The sequence below is a fragment of the Nanorana parkeri genome, unplaced genomic scaffold, assembly GCF_000935625.1.
Source record: "Nanorana parkeri isolate BGI_ZX_2015 unplaced genomic scaffold, ASM93562v1 scaffold1724, whole genome shotgun sequence".
NCBI lineage: Eukaryota > Metazoa > Chordata > Amphibia > Anura > Dicroglossidae > Nanorana > Nanorana parkeri.
In genome coordinates, this window is record NW_017307992.1 from 255102 (window position 1) to 266135 (window position 11034).

Consider the following 11034-nt stretch of genomic DNA (forward strand, 5'->3'; position numbering starts at 1 on the left):
GTTTGTAGGCAAATTAGCTATAATTTGGCGCTGAAGTTGCTAGAGGGCCAGACCATTATAAATAGGGAAGCGGGTTGGTTACCACGACAGTAGAAGTGATTTGTTTCTGAAGATACGGGGAAACAACGCGATGTAACAGCCTTTGAACGCGGGATGATTGTTGGCGCTCGGAGCCATGGAGCGAGTATCAGCAAAACAGCAGAATTCGTTAAATGTTCAAGAGGGGCTCATTGTTAAAGTGTTTAAAGACCGGACTGTCAGCCGAAAATCTGGGTCTGAACGTGCGAATTGTGGCCGTCAGCGACTAGTCAATGTTAGGGCAGAACGGGGGAGGGGCAAGACTGGTACAAGACAACAGAAGGGCAACAGTGCCGTGTCAGATTCCTCGCATCACCTTTCACCATCACGTGGAGTCACGAGGCGGCCCAACCAAGTACTGATGGGGGGGTCATAATAATCTGGCCACTCAGTGTATATATAGTACTATGCAGACGTTTTCGGCAGGTGCGCTGTAATGCTGTAAAGTGAGAATGTTTCAGAAATAAAAGTGTTCATCGTTTACTTTTATCAATTATGAAAATGGAAAATAAATGAACAGAAGAGAAACCCAAATCCAATCAATATTTGGGGTGACCGCGCTTTGCCTTCTTCTGGGTACACTTGCACACAGGTGTTGAAGGAACTCAGCAGGTAGGTTGTTCTGGGTACATCTCAGGGAACTAAACTCAGATCTTCTGTGGATGTCGGCGGCCTCGAATCCTTCCGTCTCTTCCTGTAGTCAAAGACAAGACTCCATGATGGTGAGATCCGGGCTCTGTGGGGTGCAAATCATCACTTCCAGGACTCCTTGTTCTTCTTAATGACCTTGGCTGTATGTTTGGGGTAGTTGTCCTGCTGCAGAATAAATTTGGGGCCAATCACACGCCTCCCTGATGGTACGGCACGATGGATCAGTATCTGCTTGTATTTCTCAGCATTGAGGACACCATTGATCCTGACCAAACCTCTAACTCCATTGGCAGAAATGCAGACCCAAACTTGCCAGGAACCACCACCATGCTTCACCGTTGCTGCAGACACTCATTATTGTACGGCTCTCCAGCCCTTCGGCAAACAAACTGCCTCCTGCTACAGCCAAATATTTCACATTTTGACTCATCAGTCCAGAGCACCTGCTGCCATTTTCTGCACCCCAGTTCCTATGTTTTGGTGCAGAGTTGGGTCACTGAGCCTTGTTTCCATGTTGGAAGTTTGGCTGTTTGGCCGCAAAAAAAATGGCTTCAGGCGCTCTGGACTGACGAGTCAAAATTTTGAATATTTTGCTGTAGCAGGAGGCAGTTTGACGAGGAATTGGTCCCTTTGAATGAAGACCAGTGGCAGTTCTAGCCCAGATACCCCCAGTGTCCCTTTTCTGTAAATGAAGGGCAGAAGTACCCACCAGCAATAGTCCCCTCTACTAACACAACGGTTCTGGTTCTTACCGTGCTCGGACCTCAGGTGTCGGCATCCCCTATCTTCAGACATAGCGTGCCCTGGGAGAGATGGCTGCCAGCAGGTCTCTCAGGACCGTCTAAGCTGCTTATTCCTGCTGATTAGTCTGAAACGCGGACCTTGCAATCTGTCGCAGTGTAAAACAATGGAGACACTGACCCCCGTCTAATGAGGCCCCCGCCAATCAATGAGCACAGCCAGGCGAGCGTTGCATACAAGTCCTTTATCACCATATAGAACACCGCGCTGACATCACCCGGCTAAGATTAATGGGGCCTCATATAAATTATTTACATTCTTCGTAGTCAGCGCTCATAACAAGTCACCCCTTGAAACAGATCCGAACCCCATCAATGAACTCTCACATGATTTTCAGCACGGCAATTCAAAAGTTTTTTACATTCATAATCTTTTTTAAAAATAATCCCGGGTGATCCTGTCATAAGGGTCCGTATTCAGGCACTTCCTGTTATAGGGTGACAACGCTTTGTCCCTGACTCCCAGTTGTGCTACTGTGTTGTCACCCTGGTGGAGATTACAACAGACGTGTCAACACATGTTGAGCAGGCACGGTCCACTGGTTTTGCTTCTAGGAAGACAGTCCAGAGTCGCAGTTAGTGCTGGAGACCATGAAGACAGAAAGTGGCTGAAAAAGACTGAAAAGAAATCAGCAGCAATGATAGAAAAAAAGGTGAAAACCAGTGTTTTATTTAACCCTCTACCCACCAGGCATGAGCATGGGGGCAGCACAAAGGTGGGCTTCATTCTGTGGTACAGTAGAAAGGCATCATGGCACACTCACAAACCAGCATGTAAAACAACTTGTCTCACCACTAAGGACAATGACAGAGGTTTGGATACACGTCTTCTGCAAAGGATGTGTAAGCCGCACTGCCGCGCCAAGGCACCTCTTATAGTGCGGTCCTAACTCTAAACTATGAGAGTCTCCATCTGAGAGTCTCCAAACCTCTGTCATTGTCCTTAGTGGTGAGACAAGTTGTTTTACATGCTGGTTTGTGAGTGTGCCATGATGCCCTTCTACTGTACCACTGTTCAAAGCCCATTTCGTGTGCACCTTACTGTATAACTGGTAACAAATTGTTGAGTGCGTTTGTCGTTTGTTTTGCTTTACTTCATTCTGTGCTGACACATATATGTGTACATACGGCTGGTGTTGCTTTCTTGTGGTGGGAGTACACCTAACTGTGCGCCACAAGTACCGTGACCACGTTGTCACCAACAGATCCTCTTCACACAGGTACTATTGGGAGGACGGCTTCCGATAGGACTAAAGCTGATGTGGAAAAACACTGAGACTTTGCGAGTGTAAATGAGCGAGTGCCAATGAATGAACGTCAATGAGCGTGTGCCAATAAGCAAGTCTATATGAATGAACATCAATGAGTGAGCGTCAACGAGTCAGCGACAGTACGCGTGCGTCAATAATCGAACATCAGTGAGCGAATGTCAATGAGCGAGTGTCAGTGAATGAACATCAATGAGTGAGCGTTAATGAGTAAACATCAATGAGCAAGCGTCAATAAACGAGCATCAATGAGCGAGCGTCAATAAGCGAGCATCAATGAGCGAGCGTCAATAAACGAGCATCAATGAGCAAGCGTCAATAAACGAGCATCAATGAGCAAGCGTCAATAAACGAGCATCAATGAGCGAGCGTCAATAAACGAGCATCAATGAGCAAGCGTCAATAAACGAGCATCAATGAGCGAGCGTCAGTGAGCGAATGTCTGTAAGTGAGCGTCAAATGAGTAAACGCCAATGAGTGAATGTTAGTAAGCGAGCGTCAATGAGCGAGCATCAATGAATGAACTTCAATGAGCGAGTGCCAATGAGTGAGCATCAATGAATGAACGTCAATGAGCATGCGTCAATGAATGAACGTCAATGAGCGAGTGTCAATAAGCAAGTCTAAATGAATGAACATCAATGAGTGAGCGTCAACGAGTCAACGTCAATAAGCGTGCGTCAATAATCGAACATCAGTGAGCGAATGTCAATGAGCGAGCGTCAGTGAATGAACGTCAATGAGCAAGCATCAATGAGCGAGTGTCAATGAGTGATGTCAAAGAGTGGGCGTTAATGACCGAGCCTCAATAAGCGAATGCCAGTGAACGCGCATCAATGAATGAACGTCAATACAGTAAGCGAGCGTTAATGTACAAACATCAATGAGTGAACGTCAATGAGTGAGTGTCAATGAGTGAGTGTCAATAAGCGAACATCAGTGAGCGAATGTACATGAGCATGTGCGTCAATGAGTGTGCGTCAATGAGCGAACGTCAATGTCCACCTAATTTGTAGAAGAGTGGAGTGACACTTTAATCTGCAGTGTGACTCGGAGGCGTCACTTGGCAGTCCTCACACATGTCACCGCTTGATTAATGTCCCAAACCAAATCCTTATCAGTCATCTTGCGGCCTTGAAGGTGGCGCGGATCGTTGCGGCGGGATTAGCCAGCCGCACGTGTGTGCTAACAAACGCGGCTAATGTGATGACTCTGCACATCTCTGCTGTATATGAAGTCAGCGTGTGAAGGATGAAAGCTCACCAAGCCCCACCCCCCACCCCCCACCAGCGCACGGGCCCTGCAAACACGCTGACTTCACCAGACCTGTCAACTAAACTACAAGCAAAGCAATATATTCCGCCCGACTTACTCCGCCTCCGCCGCTAATTTATTCGTGGAAGATTTTTATTTTATCACCAGGTGAAGCTAATCAGTGAGCGTGCGTCTCCTCCCCAACACGGACCTTCTCCTTCGTTCTCTCCACGTTAATTACAGACACCGAAAGAATTTTTTTGCTAATTGAGTTGCCTTACCTGCTTCTGTTCTGTAGATATTGAGATATGCAAATTCACTGAATTGCGGTCTTTATAAATATCGTCCCAACCCCAGGGAACGTAAGAGACATACGCCGGGTTCCTTATCACAGGCTGATGACCTATGTTTATTCAAAGCTTGCTCACATTCATGGCCTGTTCACTGGATCATAGAGTCATGGCAGAACAAGCTCTAGTGGTCCAATGAGTGAGCCCTTTTAACATCTATATAGAGGGATCAGGACCTCCTTCCTCCTGTTGGAGATCCCTCTAGTGATATAGAGATCTAAGAGACCTATATATAGGAATCAGGACCTCCTTCCTCCTGCTGGAGATCCCTCTAGTGATAATAAAGATCTATATAGAGGAATCAGGACCTCCTTCCTCCTGCTGGGGATCCCTCTAGTGATAATAAAGATCTATATAGAGGAATCAGGACCTCCTTCCTCCTGCTGGGGATCCCTCTAGTGATAATAAAGATCTATATAGAGGAATCAGGACCTCCTTCCTCCTGCTGGGGATCCCTCTAGTGATAATAAAGATCTATATAGAGGAATCAGGACCTCCTTCCTCCTGCTGGGGATCCCTCTAGTGATAATAAAGATCTATATAGAGGAATCAGGACCTCCTTCCTCCTGCTGGGGATCCCTCTAGTGATAATAAAGATCTATATAGAGGAATCAGGACCTCCTTCCTCCTGCTGGGGATCCCTCTAGTGATAATAAAGATCTATATAGAGGAATCAGGACCTCCTTCCTCCTGCTGGGGATCCCTCTAGTGATAATAAAGATCTATATAGAGGAATCAGGACCTCCTTCCTCCTGCTGGGGATCCCTCTAGTGATAATAAAGATCTATATAGAGGAATCAGGACCTCCTTCCTCCTGCTGGGGATCCCTCTAGTGATAATAAAGATCTATATAGAGGAATCAGGACCTCCTTCCTCCTGCTGGGGATCCCTCTAGTGATAATAAAGATCTATATAGAGGAATCAGGACCTCCTTCCTCCTGCTGGGGATCCCTCTAGTGATAATAAAGATCTATATAGAGGAATCAGGACCTCCTTCCTCCTGCTGGGGATCCCTCTAGTGATAATAAAGATCTATATAGAGGAATCAGGACCTCCTTCCTCCTGCTGGGGATCCCTCTAGTGATAATAAAGATCTATATAGAGGAATCAGGACCTCCTTCCTCCTGCTGGGGATCCCTCTAGTGATAATAAAGATCTATATAGAGGAATCAGGACCTCCTTCCTCCTGCTGGGGATCCCTCTAGTGATAATAAAGATCTATATAGAGGAATCAGGACCTCCTTCCTCCTGCTGGGGATCCCTCTAGTGATAATAAAGATCTATATAGAGGAATCAGGACCTCCTTCCTCCTGCTGGGGATCCCTCTAGTGATAATAAAGATCTATATAGAGGAATCAGGACCTCCTTCCTCCTGCTGGGGATCCCTCTAGTGATAATAAAGATCTATATAGAGGAATCAGGACCTCCTTCCTCCTGCTGGGGATCCCTCTAGTGATAATAAAGATCTATATAGAGGGAGCAGGACCTCCTTCCTCCTGCCGGGGATCCCTCTAGTGATAATAAAGATCTATATCTTCTCACCCACTGTTTGCTCATTTTGCAATCATCTGAAATAAACACCCCCAGATATTTTTCCCGTAGTTCTGGCCAACCCCCAATATAGTCCGCTCTCAGGAGTATTCTTTTCCACTGTATTCATTATTTTGTATCATCCATGACTCTGTTGGTAGAATATCACTAAGGTTCCTCCTGAGCGTTCCTCCTGCCGGTCTGAGGACGTCCCCCGTGTTTTTGATCTCGGTTAATTTCAGTTACAATGTAAGAAAGAATTCGCATTCGACTTTCTGAGGCGTTACAATAAAAAGTTGATTGGACTGCGCCACGAGAGACGCGTTATTTGCCTTTCGACGCTAATAATCATTTCGGTCCCCTCGCTGTTCTGTTTCATCACATTCAGCACATTAGCCTTCCAGGAAGGGGGGATGGGGGGGGTGTAATGAGCGCACATTATGCCGGATCTCTCGGAAAATATGACAGCTGCCGGTGAGAAGCGGCCACGAGCGACCTTATTATTTCACCTCCTGATCTGAGGACAAGCTGAAATTTCCCGCAGAACACAACCCGGCTGCAGACGAGGCAATTAGCACCTGACGAGCGGCTCAGCAAGGATATTGATTTTTGGGGGATCAGGGGATTAAGAGATCCTCAGACCGCCCAACCCCAAAAAAATTGCTTATCGTTGCGAGATTTATTTTTTTAACCAAAACGCAACACGAAACGGTCATCAAATATTTACAACGCGAGAGAAACAAAATATTGCGGCTCCGGGTTTGATTTTCTGGTTTTCTGCAAATTCCGCGATATTTCTGATCGAGGCGACAGAAGACTTCATCGTGCCCAAAGAATTGCAATTCGGATAATTTGATGTTTCAGACGAATTAGAGAAATGAGCAATAAAACGTTTATATTAAAGATTTTATATTCTTCAAATCCTTCCCGGGAATATTATACTCCGCCAAACAAAGGAAACGTTTTCATATCATACAAAACACAATTTATTGTTCCCAATTTACATTCATGAGTGCGGCACGAAGACAAAATGTCACTCCTGAGAAAAAACAAACAATCGGAAGGAAATGGAGTTTATTTTCTTACACACAGCGATTGCCGTTTTGTTGGCTGGAACCAATACTGCATGAGAATCCATTCACCACAGACTGGTGACATCACTGAGAATGCAACCTATCCAATCACTAGAGACCGGTGACATCACTGATAATGTGTCCTATCCAATCACTAGAGACCGGTGACATCACTGAGAATGCAGCCTATCCAATCACTAGAGACCGGTGACATCACTGAGAATGTGTCCTATCCAATCACTAGAGACCGGTGACATCACTGAGAATGCAGCCTATCCAATCACTAGAGACCGGTGACATCACTGAGAATGCAGCTTATCCAATCACTAGAGACCGGTGACATCACTGAGAATGCAGCTTATCCAATCACTAGAGACCGGTGACATCACTGAGAATGCAGCTTATCCAATCACTAGAGACCGGTGACATCACTGAGGATGGAACCTATCCAATCACTAGAGACCGGTGACATCACTGAGAATGCAGCCTATCCAATCACTAGATACCGGTGACATCACTGAGAATGGAACCTACCAGATACCGCTAACGGGTGGGACTTTAGGTGCCCATAGGCAAATGTATGGTTGGATATAATATAAGTCAATGCATTAAAAAAAACTCAGGTCAAGGCAAGCTGCAAAGTGTGAGTGAACCTTCACCAAGTGAGGACCGTTCACATAGCACTACACGTCCCTCATACCGGCTCTGTTGTACCCAGTGGCACTGGCAACTGTTCATATTGTGTCTATGAGAACATTCCATGACTGGAGCTAAATAAAATAAACATGCAACCTGTAACAGAAAACGCGTGTAGCTCGGGGTTACCGCTTACGGTATGGAGAAGTAACCCCGAGCTACACTCGGGAATACCGCCAGGGAGGTTAAGTTGCACCGCAACCCACGGCAGTGTGTCCATCCAGGCGTACATTGCTTCTACAGCTCACGCCTGGTAGAGGTGCCGGCAGCCAGAATGTGACGTCACTCCGGTCCAGGCACCTCTACAGGACACGCGAGGGAGCTGTAAGCAATGCAAGTATGGATGGAGCTCCCTCGCTGCCATAACCCCAGCCCACCTCATGCTGATAATCGGTGCCGGGCAGCATATTCTGAATGGCTGCACAGTGCGGGAACTAACAGTGCTGCTCTAGGGGGAGGCTGAGGAGCCCCTCACCTAGAAAAGTGAAAGGCAAGCGGCGATCCCCTGAACACAGAGTCACGGCCCACCAGTTGAGAATCAAGGAATTAAGGGACAACTCCACCTGAAGAATTATCTTCTATTAGAAGAACACAGATCGGTCCAGCCACTGAGGCCTCAATGTATCAATGTGTTCTTACTAGGGATGTCCCGATACCATACTTCCCCTCAGGTACTCGCCGATACCAATTACCGATACTTTTTCTTCAAGGAGCATGTGACATTTTTTCTAAAACAGTACAGACTGATGATTTTTGGACAGTTTCTCACCAGGGCTGCGTGCAGATGTCACCAGGGCTGCGTGCAGATGTCACCAGGGCTGCGTGCAGATGTCACCAGGGCTGCGTGCAGATGTCACCAGGCTGCATGTGGGCCTCTGCGGACGGGCATCGAGCTGAACAATCGGGTGCTGGTCACCTGCCGTCTCCGGGGCTGTTTGCTCAGTGTGGGGCTGTCCTTGGCTGTGCCTGCGCCGGGAAGGAGAAGAAGGAGATAGGCGACTGGACAGGCACTGCCAAGGACAGCTACCGCCAGGTCCCCAGCAGGCTGCTCAGGCCCCCCACAAGCTCAGGACCTCGGCAGCCTATCAGTTTAAAAAAATTTCAAGGGCCGGTATCGGCCTTTAGTATCGAGGCACTCAGGAATACAAGTACTCCTGAAAATGCCCAGTATCGGGACATCCCTAGTTCTTACTATGAATTGCAAATATTTTCCCGTAGCTACCAAATGATTGACTTTGGGTGGAGTTGTCCTTTAACACTGTCCAGGGGGTCACACAGAATACTGAACGAGACCAGAAATATAATCATAGCTGTGAGGTTTTGATACAAAGCAGGCCAGGCGGAAGGGATTGCAATTGCAAGGACGGGCGCACCTGCAGACACCCAGATGGGGCTGAAATAATTCATTTATAAGCGGCCTGGGTGATTTCATTCCCCATATTAGCTCAGTATCGCCAACCCCTATTGGCCAGCTGGGACTCAGGGGGCGGGGTCTGAGTTAGGTTGGCATCCCTGACACGGACCCAACTTCCTGTGTCCCCATTGCACACCAAGATCCTGCAACAGGGATGAGAATGACAACCAGAACCCCTCAGCCCAGCTAGATATAAACCGCATTATCTGAAAACAAAACAAAGCAGGTGACTCTGACATATAGACTGAAGTCCAATGTTTTATTTGACATGTACATGTATGTAGGAGATCGCTTCAATGCAAAATGATCCCAACAATGTAACTGCATATCAATTATACACACACACAGGGCTCGGCTTCCTGCTCATTGGTGCCGAGCAGCGATTGCGCTTTACCCTTCTCAATGCAAACCTATGGGTCAGCACTGACTGGCTGAAAACAATTAGCCCCCTTATAAGGCTAACTCAGCTTCAGCAGTTATTGAACCGGGGAGGCTCAGCACCTCCAGATGAGACAGGGGAGCGCAAGGCGGAGTCTATGAAATAAACATAAATCAGAACAATCTTAACGTCACTTCAAAGATTTCCATCCAACAAGGACCTCAAAGCGCATATCTGTTGAATGTGGGATGCGAGGTCCTATAAAGGACAACGTTGAATAACACATTCCAGACGCTCCAAAACAAAGGCCTGTGGAGGCTTACCATTGGTTTTCTTTACAAAGCAGCCACATTAGGAGTATAGAAGCCTGTCCCCTGCCAGCATGATGCAGAGAAGAACCCTTGCTCTTGGTGAGGAAGCAGTGGCCTCTCTGTAGAGGTCGGACACGCCCCTTTCTCTGTTATAGAGCTCTCCTATCAGCAGGGAGCATGAGCTTTGCAGATGAGCCCTTGCTCTATGCGTGGAAGCAGTGGTCTCTCTGTAGAGGTCGGACACGTCCCTTTCTGTTATAGAGCGCTCCTATCAGCAGGGAGCATGAGCTTTGCAGATGAGCCCTTGCTCTATGCGTGGAAGCAGTGGCCTCTCTGTAGAGACGGACACGCCCCTTTCTCTGTTATAGAGCTCTCCTATCAGCAGGGAGCATGAGCTTTGCAGATGAGCCCTTGCTCGATGCGTGGAAGCAGTGGTCTCTCTGTAGAGGTCGGACACGCCCCTTTCTCTGTTATAGAGCTCTCCTATCAGCAGGGAGCATGAGCTTTGCAGATGAGCCCTTGCTCTATGCGTGGAAGCAGTGGTCTCTCTGTAGAGGTTGGACACGCCCCTTTCTCTGTTATAGAGCTCTCCTATCAGCAGGGAGCATGAGCTTTGCAGATGAGCCCTTGTTCTATGCGTGGAAGCAGTGGTCTCTCTGTAGAGGTCAGACACGCCCCTTTCTCTGTTATAGAGCGCTCCTATCAGCAGGGAGCATGAGCTTTGCAGATGAGCCCTTGCTCTATGCGTGGAAGCAGTGGCCTCTCTGTAGAGGTCGGACACGCCCCTTTCTCTGTTATAGAGCTCTCCTATCAGCAGAGAGCAGGAGCTTTGCAGATGAGCCCTTGCTCTATGCGTGGAAGCAGTGGTCTCTCTGCAGGGGTCGGACACGCCCCCTGGTCTGTTAAAGCTACAGCTCTCCAATCAGCAGGGAGCTATAGCTCTGACTCAGCAGTTGGCACGTGGGACCTCTGCAGAGAGGCTGCTGCTTCCACACAAGGGTCCTGCTTTGCAGCTGCTGGCAGGGGACGGGCCTCTCTAGTCAGGCTGTGGCTGCTTTGACCAGAAGACTCGGCACGCCTTTTCCCTTGGGGCACCTGGAATGGAACTGAGAATGCAACTGGGGGGTGGGGTCATGTGACTTCAAAACATTGAACAGAAAACGTCCCTTTATGTACATTTTGGTCAGAAATAAAGCAAATAATAATCTATCTATATAACAGTTTCAGTCA